Source organism: Pseudorca crassidens, chromosome 6, assembly GCF_039906515.1.
Source record: "Pseudorca crassidens isolate mPseCra1 chromosome 6, mPseCra1.hap1, whole genome shotgun sequence".
NCBI classification, from domain to species: Eukaryota; Metazoa; Chordata; class Mammalia; order Artiodactyla; family Delphinidae; genus Pseudorca; species Pseudorca crassidens.
Genome location: NC_090301.1, coordinates 21,776,312 through 21,786,927, shown reverse-complemented (window position 1 = coordinate 21,786,927; position 10,616 = coordinate 21,776,312). Strand labels below are relative to the sequence as shown.

Genomic DNA, 10,616 nt, shown 5'->3' with positions numbered 1-10,616 from the left:
GAGTCAGAAAGCCAAAGACAGAGAGGCAGAAAGGCAGAGAGAGCTCTTTAATTGCTTGTTCAGTGTGGTCTCCACTGAACCATACTCCCCTAACCATGAGCAAGATACATTCCATAAAAGTTCAGAAAAAATCAGACGTGGAGAACATCCATCACAACCATGGGACCGAGTGTGGGACAAACATTTTATTGTTCCCCAAGGGCTCGTGAAAACACAGAGGGGTGTTTGATAATGCAAAGGAGACATGATAACTTTTGCTTTCCCTGCTTCTTCCAGGCATCTGATAAGCCAGGATTAATGTTTATGTTTAGCTATGTGAGGCCACAGCAACTTCTCATGGTTACCATGGGATACCTTCTAAATACGCGTCTGATGTGATTTCCTCAAGTTATTATGCGATGAAAATGTCATAGATGCTAAGTATGGAGTTTTCACAATTGCATACCCAGAGAAATGTGATAGTTCCCCCTAGGATTGTATTATATCAGGCTTCGCTATGTGTTAGTGGATCTCAGTGTTGCAGGAAGGAGGACCCTTTCCAGGGCCCGAGAGTGGGCTCTTGTCTAACACTTGGAAAAGAACTGTCTGAGGAGACACACTTGCTGACAAAGTAAGAGACCTTATTGGGAAGGGGTGCCCGGGCAGCGAGCAGCAGGGTTACGGAACCCAGGAGGACAGCTCTGCCATGTGGCTCACAGCCTCTGGTTTTATGATGATGGGGTTAGTTTCCGGGTTGTCTCTGGTCAATCATTCTGACTCAGGGTCCTTCCTGGTGGTGAGCCACTCAGCCAAGATGGATTCCAGCAAGGAGGATTCTGGGAGGTTGGTAGGACATATGGACTGGCGTCTTCTCTCCTTTAGACCTTTCCCAATTTCTTCCGGTTGGTGGCAGCTTGTTAGTTCCGCATTCCTTACCAGGACCTCCTGTTTAAGATAACTCATGCAAGTGGTCACTATTGTGCCTGGCCAGGGTAGGCGGTTTCAGTCAGTGGTCCCCCTAACATCAGTACTCACTGGAGAATTAAAGCTTTTCTAGCTACAGGACACCAACAACTAGGGACTGATTAATTTGGGGTTAATAATTTGAATGACACCAACATGGTTTTTTTTAACACGGGAAATTTCCTTTCTAACAGAAAACGTAAGAAATGTTCTCTCCCTGGAGACATTTATTTGTGCAAGATGTGCTCATCATACCTTGTACAGCCTTTGACTATGGAACTTTTATACAGTGATTATTTGTTCAGTTGTCTCTCTTCTTTTCTAAACATGAGCTCCTTGAGAGCATGGACTGTGTTGTTTGTTTTTATATCCCCAATGTCTGATGCATTAGAGGTGCCATAAATGGTGGTTAGTGAATTAGTGGGTGATGCAATGCAGTGGTCTGCATATATTAGCGGTACTTAGTGGAAAAGAGGTCTTGGAGGAAGGGCAACAACCAGGAATAAAATTTGTGGCAAATAAAAGTCTTTGCCACACCCACAATTTTTGCTACAGGATGAGAGTAACAAGAGATTTAACTGGTACTTCATTTCCCTACAAATATACACAAACCCAGAAAACAGACTTAGGACTGAGAGCAGTGAGAAAAAATCCTAAGAGTCTACTGAATCAGTCTGGCCATCTTGTCATCCTGAAGGTAATTAAATTTGCAGTTGGGAAGGGATGATGCATCACTTTGTGTTCCCCTGTTCCTCTGTGCTTCCACCATTTTTCTATGCTTCCTTCTGCAGTTTCTTTCCAATGAGAGTGATTATTGTGGGGTTGCTATTAGGAAAGAGATGGTAATTTTTTTTTTTTTTTTTGCAGTACGCAGGCCTCTCACTGTTGTTGCCTCTCCCATTGTGGAGCACAGGCTCCGGACGCGCAGGCTCACGGGCCCAGCCGCTCCGCAGCATGTGGGATCTTCCCGGACCGGGGCACGAACCCGTGTCCCCTGCATCGGCAGGCGGACTCTCAACCACTGCGCCACCAGGGAAGCCCAAGAGATGGTAATTTTTAAAACAAGATATTCAGCCCTGTCTATGTAAAATTTTAGGTTGATACTTTAAAAAAGTATTAGTCATTTCTCATCTCTCTTTTCCATGTTGGGTGTGTTTCCTTTGAACTCTCCTTTCTTTAAAGATGGTATGAATGTCCTTGCACACAGATTCCTCTTCCTTTCCTCTCTTCCTTACCTTCCTAGTCATCCTCAAAGACTCTTTCCTGTCCGGTGGGAAGCACAGATCCTCAAAGCTTATTGGTTTGCAGCAGCTACCAAAGAGAAAGCTGGTATGAAGTTCAAGTTTGCTTATTTATTGGAGGGGAAGGAGTGAGGAAGTTCTGCCCCACCAGTAGTTGCTAGTTAGGGGACTCCTACCGATTCTTCACTGCTTTCTTTGAAATTTCTTGGGTCCTAGCTGGGCCTTGTCTTCCGGGCTGTGGTTGCCATGTCTTCTTTGAAATTTCTTGGGTCCTACCTGGGCCTTGTCTTCCGGGCTGTGGTTGCCATGTCTTCTTTGAAATTTCTTGGGTCCTACCTGGGCCTTGTGTTCCGGGCTGTGGTTGCCATGTCTTCCGGGCTGTGGTTGCCATGAATTTGTTTATGCAAATTCAGCTCTCAGAAAGTTGTTTTCTCCATAATGCTTGCCTGTGATTATGACCTGCAGCCAAAACCAAGGTTCTCTGCTTACCTGATTGCAGCCAAAAAGACTTAGCACAATATAGGTAAGGAGCAATCTCATGGGCTCTACACAGACAGCACCGGGCTCAAATACCTGCCGTAACTCTGTGACTGACTTTGAACAAGTCACTTACTCTCTTAGCCCTTTTGTTTTCCTATCTGTAAAATGGGAACAATGATATCCGCTTTGCTAAATTGTCATGGAGTTAAGTAAGATGATGCATGCAAAGTGCCGGGGAAGGAGCAGGTGCTTTATAGACAGTGCAAATTAAATCCACTTTGGGTTACTTCCTTCCTCTCCCCCAGTAACAGGAGCTGAAAGATGGAGGAGAAGATGGGAACAGTGACTTTGTTGGAATATCATTTTCACTCTTTCTGGCCCACTTCTTCTATGTTCTCTTGATATAGGAGTTCCGAAGGTCTCAGACAGGATGCGTGAGGGAAAAAAAGTGAAAACATGGTAAGTGACAACTTTTAAGAGTTGCAACCATACTGGCCTAGAAAATTCCCTTTCATCCACATTTAAAAATTACAAATAACCACTGTATATTCTTACCACTAATATTAGAATGATATCCAAAAAAGTCCTAGATAAAACAGCTAATTCCAAACTTTGGAAGCGTGTTTCTGTGGCTATGTATACTTAAAGAAAACAAGTGGGTAGGGGAGGAGCAAGGGAAGAGATTTCTCCGAATCCAAAGGTTAGGTCAATTTTAAACCTCAAGTTGATAACACCTGCTTGTCTGGTCACAGCATTTTCTTTGTCTCACCAGCAAGGTCTCTGAGTTCATGGCATTACATGCAGAGTGTCAGGATCTACACAGCAGTTTAGACATGAGCCTCTACCTTCAAATATCTTTAGTGAAAGACACAAGAGAAACACAGGTGAAGTCAATAGAAATGCCTCTCAATTAGCCTATTTCCAAAATTGTGTGGGGCTGGAGCCATATGTTAGGGCCTCCGGTTCTGCATTACTTAGGAGGGTAAAATGTGCAGAGGAAATATCTTTGGCCACAGAGTCAGACATTTGCTAGATCCAGCTGTAGTTCCTAAACGCTGAACATATTGTTCCGGCTGTTGATATTCTTGGCATCCAGCACCGCTGTGCATTCCCAAGCGCCAAGAGCACGCAATGCAGCAGTAGCTTTCCCTAAAAGGCCTGTAAAGCCATGACTGGTTTATTCTCCCAAAGATCCAAGGTACTGTTAAAGCACAAGATCTGTTTCAGCTGACACGGCTCTGAGTTAAAAGTGTCGCTACACATTCTCAGGGAGACAGAGCTCCTTTGACTAACAGTCTCCGTATTTGTCAAAACTACTGTTGGCCAGAGGTTAGCAGCAGCGTCTGGCAGCACAAAGCCAAACCTAAAAAGCTAAAATAAGAGCTGGGCCAGTGAGCCCAGTTCCTGCTACAGCTTCCTCTCCCTGCTACTCAAAAGTCTGGGTCCACGCTGCTGCGGAGTAGGAGTTTATAGGCAACATTTGATGCGCACAAACAAAGAAGAAACCTCAGTGATTCTTTCACTCCCAGAGAGGGCTGCACAAGCCTGCTTTGTCACAGCTCTTGGGGATGTTATAATATTTCCCAAAACATCTGTTTCTATTGACTGTGTCTTTAAAATACAAAAAATAAGATTTTTAAGTAGTTCAGTTTAAGACATTCAAAATCTCAGAAAGAGGCAGAAACATTTAAAAAAAAATACATGCTAAGATTGAATGTCATGGGAACACAGTGAAGGAACATTAATCCAGCTTGAGAAAGGATGGAAAGCAATGTTGAGACAAAGGGGCCACGACCGGTCCCCCAAGGGACCCTGAATTGCTCTACAATCTAAGTAACTGGAGAGACATACACCATCCGGATTGCATGCACCGTCACCGAACACCTTCACCTTGAGCCATCACTGACACAGGAGGATAAATAGGCAGGTTTCCTAGAGGACATGAGGCCTTAATTAAGGTTTTGAATGCAAACTGAAACAAAAGAGAGGGTATCAGTCTAGTAAAGTCTAGGATGAAGCTCTCATCTGAGGCTGAATACTTCTGACGTTTCAGATCTATGTATTTTACTAATTATCGAACATGATACATCAAAACGCACTGTGTCCTACCTCTGACCCTGACCTAAAGAGGGAATGAAATGTTGCATAAGCATGGAAGCTCAAGAAAAAAGAGGATTTGTTACAGCAAAAGTCTTTAACATTTTTTAAAAGTCTTGATACCTTTAGATATACAAGTTTAACTTAAAGCAATTTATTCTAAGTAAATATTTAGAGAATATTTAGTTACAAGAATATCCATCACTGTTTCTTTGGTGGTATAGGAATGAAAAGCTGGAAGCCATCTAAATATTTATCCAACAATAATACATTGTATGATACATGTATTATAATGGAATAATTTGTAACTTTTAAAAAGTGATGTTATGAAAGAATAATATAGCAAAATGTTAATGACATATTGTTGAATGAAAAAAAGACAGATTAAAGGAGTAAATACTACAAAAGACACTGTCAAGAGGGTAAAAGGACAAAATATTTGCAAATCATACATTGGATAAAGGACATGTATGCAAAACATAACAAAAACTCCTAAAACTAAACAATAAGAAAACAAATAATCCGATTAAAGACAACAAGCATTGGTGAGGCTATGGAGAAATTGGAACACTTGCACACTGTTGGTGGGAATGCAAAATGGCGTAGCTGCTGTGGAAAACAATATGGACGTCCCTGAAAAATTGAAAAATACAACCACCATGTGATCCAGCAATCCTACTTCTGGGTATTTTTCCAAAAGAATTGAAGTCAAGGGCTCCAAGAGATATTAGCACTACCATATTCATTACAGCACTATTGACAGTAGCCAAGATGGGGGAACGATCTAACAGTCCATTGACAAATAAATAGACAAAGAAAATGTGATACATTCATTCAAAGGAATACTATTCAGGCTTAAAAAAGAAGGAAACTGTGCAATATCCAATAACATGGATGAACTTTGAGGACATAAGTGAAAGTCACAGAAAGACAAACACTGCCTGATTCTACTTATATGAAGTATCAAAAATAGTAAAATTCATAAAATCAAAGAGTGGATTCATGGTTTCCAGGGGCTGGTGGGGGAGTTTCCAGGGGGAAATGGGGAGTTACTAATCAATGGGCATAAAGTTTCAGTTAAGCAAATGAATAAGTTCTAGGGGTCTGCTGTATATCTTTGTACCTATAGTCAACAATACAGTATGGTGCACTTAAAATTTTGTTGAGAGGGTAGATCTCGTGCTGTTATTACAGTAAAATTTTTTTTAAAATTTAAAAAATGAGCAAAGATCTGAATAGTTACAACCCAAAAGAAGAGATACAGATGGAAATAAGCATATGAAAGGATGCTCAACATTATTTGTCATTAGGGAAATGCAAATTAAAACAACAAGATGCCCCTACATATTTGTTGGAATAGCTTAAATCCAAAAAACTAACAATACCAATTGCTGGCAAGGATGCTGAGCGACAGGAACTCTCATTCATTGCTGGTGGTAATACAAAATGGTACACTTAGAAAGACAGCTCATCAATTCCTCACAAAGCCAAACATAGTCTTACATATGATCCAACAATCAGGTTCCTAGGTGTTTACTCCATTGACTTGAAAATATGGATTCACACAAACCCCACATGCAAATATTTATTACAGCTTTATTCATAATTTTCCAAAACTGGAAGTAATCAATATATCTTTCGATAGGTGAATGGATAAACTGTGCAACATCCATACAATGGAATACTATTTAGTGATAAAAAGAATGAACCATCAAGCCATGAAAAAACATGGATAAATCTTAAATATGATAAGTGAAATAAGCCTGTCTGAAAAGTCTGCATATTGTGTGACTCTATTTATATGATGCTATGGAAAAAACAAAACTGTAGAGACATCAAACAGATCAGTGGTTGCCAGAGGTTTGGACGAGGGGAGTATTGAATAAATGAAGCACAGGGAGTTTTTTTGAAACTATTCTGTATGATACTGCTATGGGGTACATCACTATGCATTTGTCAAAACCTATAGAACTTTATGGCAAAAAGAGGGAAGCAACGTACACAAATTATAAAGTTATTTATGAGATCGGAGATCCCAGAATGGATTGCAGACTATGACAAAGGAATCTGTCTGTATTACAAATGTATGAAGTGACCTAACTGAAAGGGATGGAGATAAAAGGGCTGACCTAACTAACTTTGGAAATGAGTGAAAACTAAAATGAAAGGCAAAAAGAAATGTATATAAGCACTGAATCCTAGTTGGTAAAGTTGTTTCCCATGAGGGCAGGGGTTAACAGTTCTGAAACCACTCTATATGTATACTAGAATTGAACAGTTAAGTAAATGGATGACAAATGGCAGAAATCAGGACTCTCACTCTTGGAGAGGGAGTTTACAGGCAAGCAAAAGAAGTCAGGAATGAGCCATGTGGTACGGGATTAGGGCTGAAGACATCAGTATGAACTCATGTTTTATTTAATATAGATGCAGATAAATACATGGGAATAAATAATTACAATATGTGTGTATATACCAGTTAATATAAATACATATATATATATATATATATATATATATATATATATATATTTCCTTGCTCTGTCAGTTAAGAAAGCCTACAAGCAACAGTGTCCAAGTAGCAGTGAGCACACGTAGTGCCCAGATCTTGTTTCGAATACCATTCTCCAGTAAAAAGGAACCAGGGCTCCGGGGAGTAATGACTGATTCCAGGTCTACAGCAGGGTAAATACAAGATGATTCTAGAGCATCTTGTAGGGCCACAAAGTAAGGGAGTGCTCAAGAAAACCCACAATAATGGGGGTGTGTCAAAGGGTCATATGAAGAGTTTCCAGTGGTCAAGGCTGGAACAATTTGAGCAACAAAGTAAATAACATAATATTGGATTAAAATCCAAAGTATAAAACAAACATACATGAGCCCATACTCATATAAATAAATGATTAAATAAATAAATAAGAAGGAACAGATTGTCCATGCAGAAGAATTTCTAATAATTTATGTAGGGTTCCCTGGTGGCACAGTGGTTAAGAATCTGCCTGCCAGTGCAGGGGACATGGGTTCGAGCCCGGGTCCGGGAAGATCCCACATGCCGCGGAGCAACTAAGCCCATGTACCACAACTAATGAGCCTGCGCTCTAGAGCCCACAAGTCACAACTACTGAGCCCATGTGCCACAACTACTGAAGCCCACACGCCTTGCACCACAACAAGAGAAACCACTGCAATGAGAAGCCCGTGCACCTCAACGAAGAGTAGCCTCCACTCGCCACAACTAGAGAAAGCCCGCGTGCAGCAACAAAGACCCAATGCAGCCAAAAATAAATAAATTTATGTTTTTTAAAATAATAATAATTTAGGTAGGCCCTCCCCACTCCAAGGAGTGACGTATAACTCCCTACCCCTTTAGTGTGGACTCCACACAGTGACTTCCTTCCAAAGGGCACAGTATGGAAAGAAGGCCAGAAGGACAGAAAAAGAGTAAATTTACTACGAAGAAAACTGAAAAACATGACCTCAGCTAGATGACTGCATCAGCAGTGCAAAATCATGTTGATAGTATGTATCCTTGATATGATGTGATGAGAATGACACTTTGCTTCTGTGGTTCCCTGCCCACAAATCCATGACTCTAATATCAACATGAGGAAAATCATCAGACAAATCCAAGTGAAAGACACTCTACAAAACACCTGAGTAGTACTCCTCAAAATTGTCAAGGTCACCACAAAAGGGGAAGTCTGTAAATACGTTCTACTCTGAGGAGTCTAAGGAGACATGACAACTACATGTAATGTGATATCCTGGATGGGATCTGGATCAGAAGAAGAATATTAGGTAAAAACTAAAGAAATCTGAATAAAGCATAGATTTCAGTTAGTAATAGTGTATCAATATTGGCATTGATGATAACAATGAATTGATATTGGTTCATAGATGTGACATTAGTACAATGCAAATATAAGATATTAACAATAGGGGAAGTTGGGTGTGGGCTATATGGGAACTCTGCACTGTCTTCACAAATTTTCTGTGCATCTACCAACTATTATTTATAATTTATAAAACTATTATAAATTAAGCAAAGAGTGTATGGTATAATTTTCCTAAATTTGTGGATAGATGGATGATAGATAGATAGGTAGGCAGATAAATGATAGATAGGCAGACAGATAGATAGATGATAGATGTAGGCATATGTATGCATAGAAAAAAGATGAAATGTTATGTATATCAAAACATTAACATTAGTTATTGCTGGTGATAAAATTAGAGAGTAGTATTTTCTTATTTTGCTCATCTGTACATATAATTTTATAATACAATAAGAAAAAAGAAAATTGTAAGCCTTCATTTGGACCAGACTATTTCCCTGACTTAAGTACCAAAAAAAGAATTATATCTAATATTTTAAATTTCTTAAAAGGCACACAGTATGGAACAATTCTGTCAGGAAGGAAATGTAAAAATTACTTTTTGATTCAATACTTTCTTCCCAGTATGTTCTTTGATAGTACCTAAGGATAAAGGGGAAGAGGAATGATTATACCTGAACTAAGAGTTTGATAAAACATAGTCAAGAAAGAGTCTCAAATTAACCTTCAAGAGGAATTCCAGCTCCTCATTCTAATCCATTCATTTCTCTCATTCTAATTTCTTATGTAATTTAAGATGTTTAAAACCTCTAGAGAGGCTGGTATGAGGCTGTAAGAAGATGCTGATAGATGTCCCTTGAGTTCCATTCCAAGCACACCTGCTAACAGCCTCTCACACTGGAGAGTAGAAGATGGTGGTCATGATAATATCAGTGTGCTGGTGATGTCATTACTTCCTCCTCTAGTGACAAGCAATTAGCTACTTTAAATAGAAATATATTCTTCATTCCCATGATGGCTTGGCTTATTCTGCTTTAAATTATTAGATCCCTCTTTGCTACCTACCTTTTTTTTCATGGATCATTTCATTAACTTATTTTTTCATTATATCAATACTTATTCAGGGCTTTACAATTTGTCAGTTACTATGTTAATAATTGAAGAATATGAAAGCATGAATAATAATAAATAAATAATAATTTTAAGGAGATTCTAAGAAAGAGGAGAGGTCACAGTGAAATAGACCAATTAGTACACTTACAAGACAGTATAAATGCTATAAAGAAAAGTTCAGATAAGGTGAAAGTAGCATTGAAAGCAAGGAGAGATCCTCTATGCCTTCTTCTATTTAGAAGGGCATAGGGAAGGATGGGCAAAAAAGGTGACTGAGAATTGGTCCTGCTTAACACTTGGAAGGTGAAAGGGTGAGGAAGATATTTATTCTCCTTTCTACATTTCCCCATGTAGAGGAACTTCAGCTGCTGTAACATCCTTGGCCTCTCTTCCCACTCATTACTCCTCCCACAGAGGGTTAAGTAGTGAGTTTGAGAGCAGAAACTGAACATTCTCTGCTTAGCTCCATCTGGTTTCTCTTTAGTTGGAACCTGTCTGCATGACCCCTGTGTTGTGGTCTATTTTCTGACATTCAGTGAGGGATCCTTAAAGCCTCTTTCTTCCAGTACTTTATCAATAATAAAGGTGACCATTTAATCTCTACCTGACTCCTGAGTCCATCACAGAGGAGGAAGAAGGGTGTTATTAGCTCATAGGAATTCTAATAATAGACTTTGGACATGTTAAGGTAGAAATGAGGGGACAAGAGGTACAGATACAAAGTTTAAAGAACATTATGCCAAATTGACAGGAATTGAGCATGAATAAAGGGGAGAAGTGAAAAATGAAGTAAAAAAGGAGGTTGATGCTATAAACTGGATGTTTGTGTTTCCCCAAAACGCACATATTGAAACTGTACTCTCCAATGTGATGGTATTTGGCAGTGGGGTCTTTGGGAGGTAATACG

At 39.6% G+C, this 10,616-nt stretch overlaps 1 long non-coding RNA gene across 1 annotated transcript; it reads left to right on the top strand.

Moving 5' to 3' along the window:
- The first annotated feature begins 1,840 nt into the window (after positions 1–1,840).
- LOC137225776 (uncharacterized) lies at positions 1,841–6,477 on the top strand. Its single transcript, XR_010944022.1, has 3 exons — positions 1,841–1,991; positions 3,071–3,122; positions 6,406–6,477. It is a non-coding gene; the product is annotated as an uncharacterized lncRNA (long non-coding RNA).
- The last annotated feature ends 4,139 nt before the right edge of the window (positions 6,478–10,616 follow it).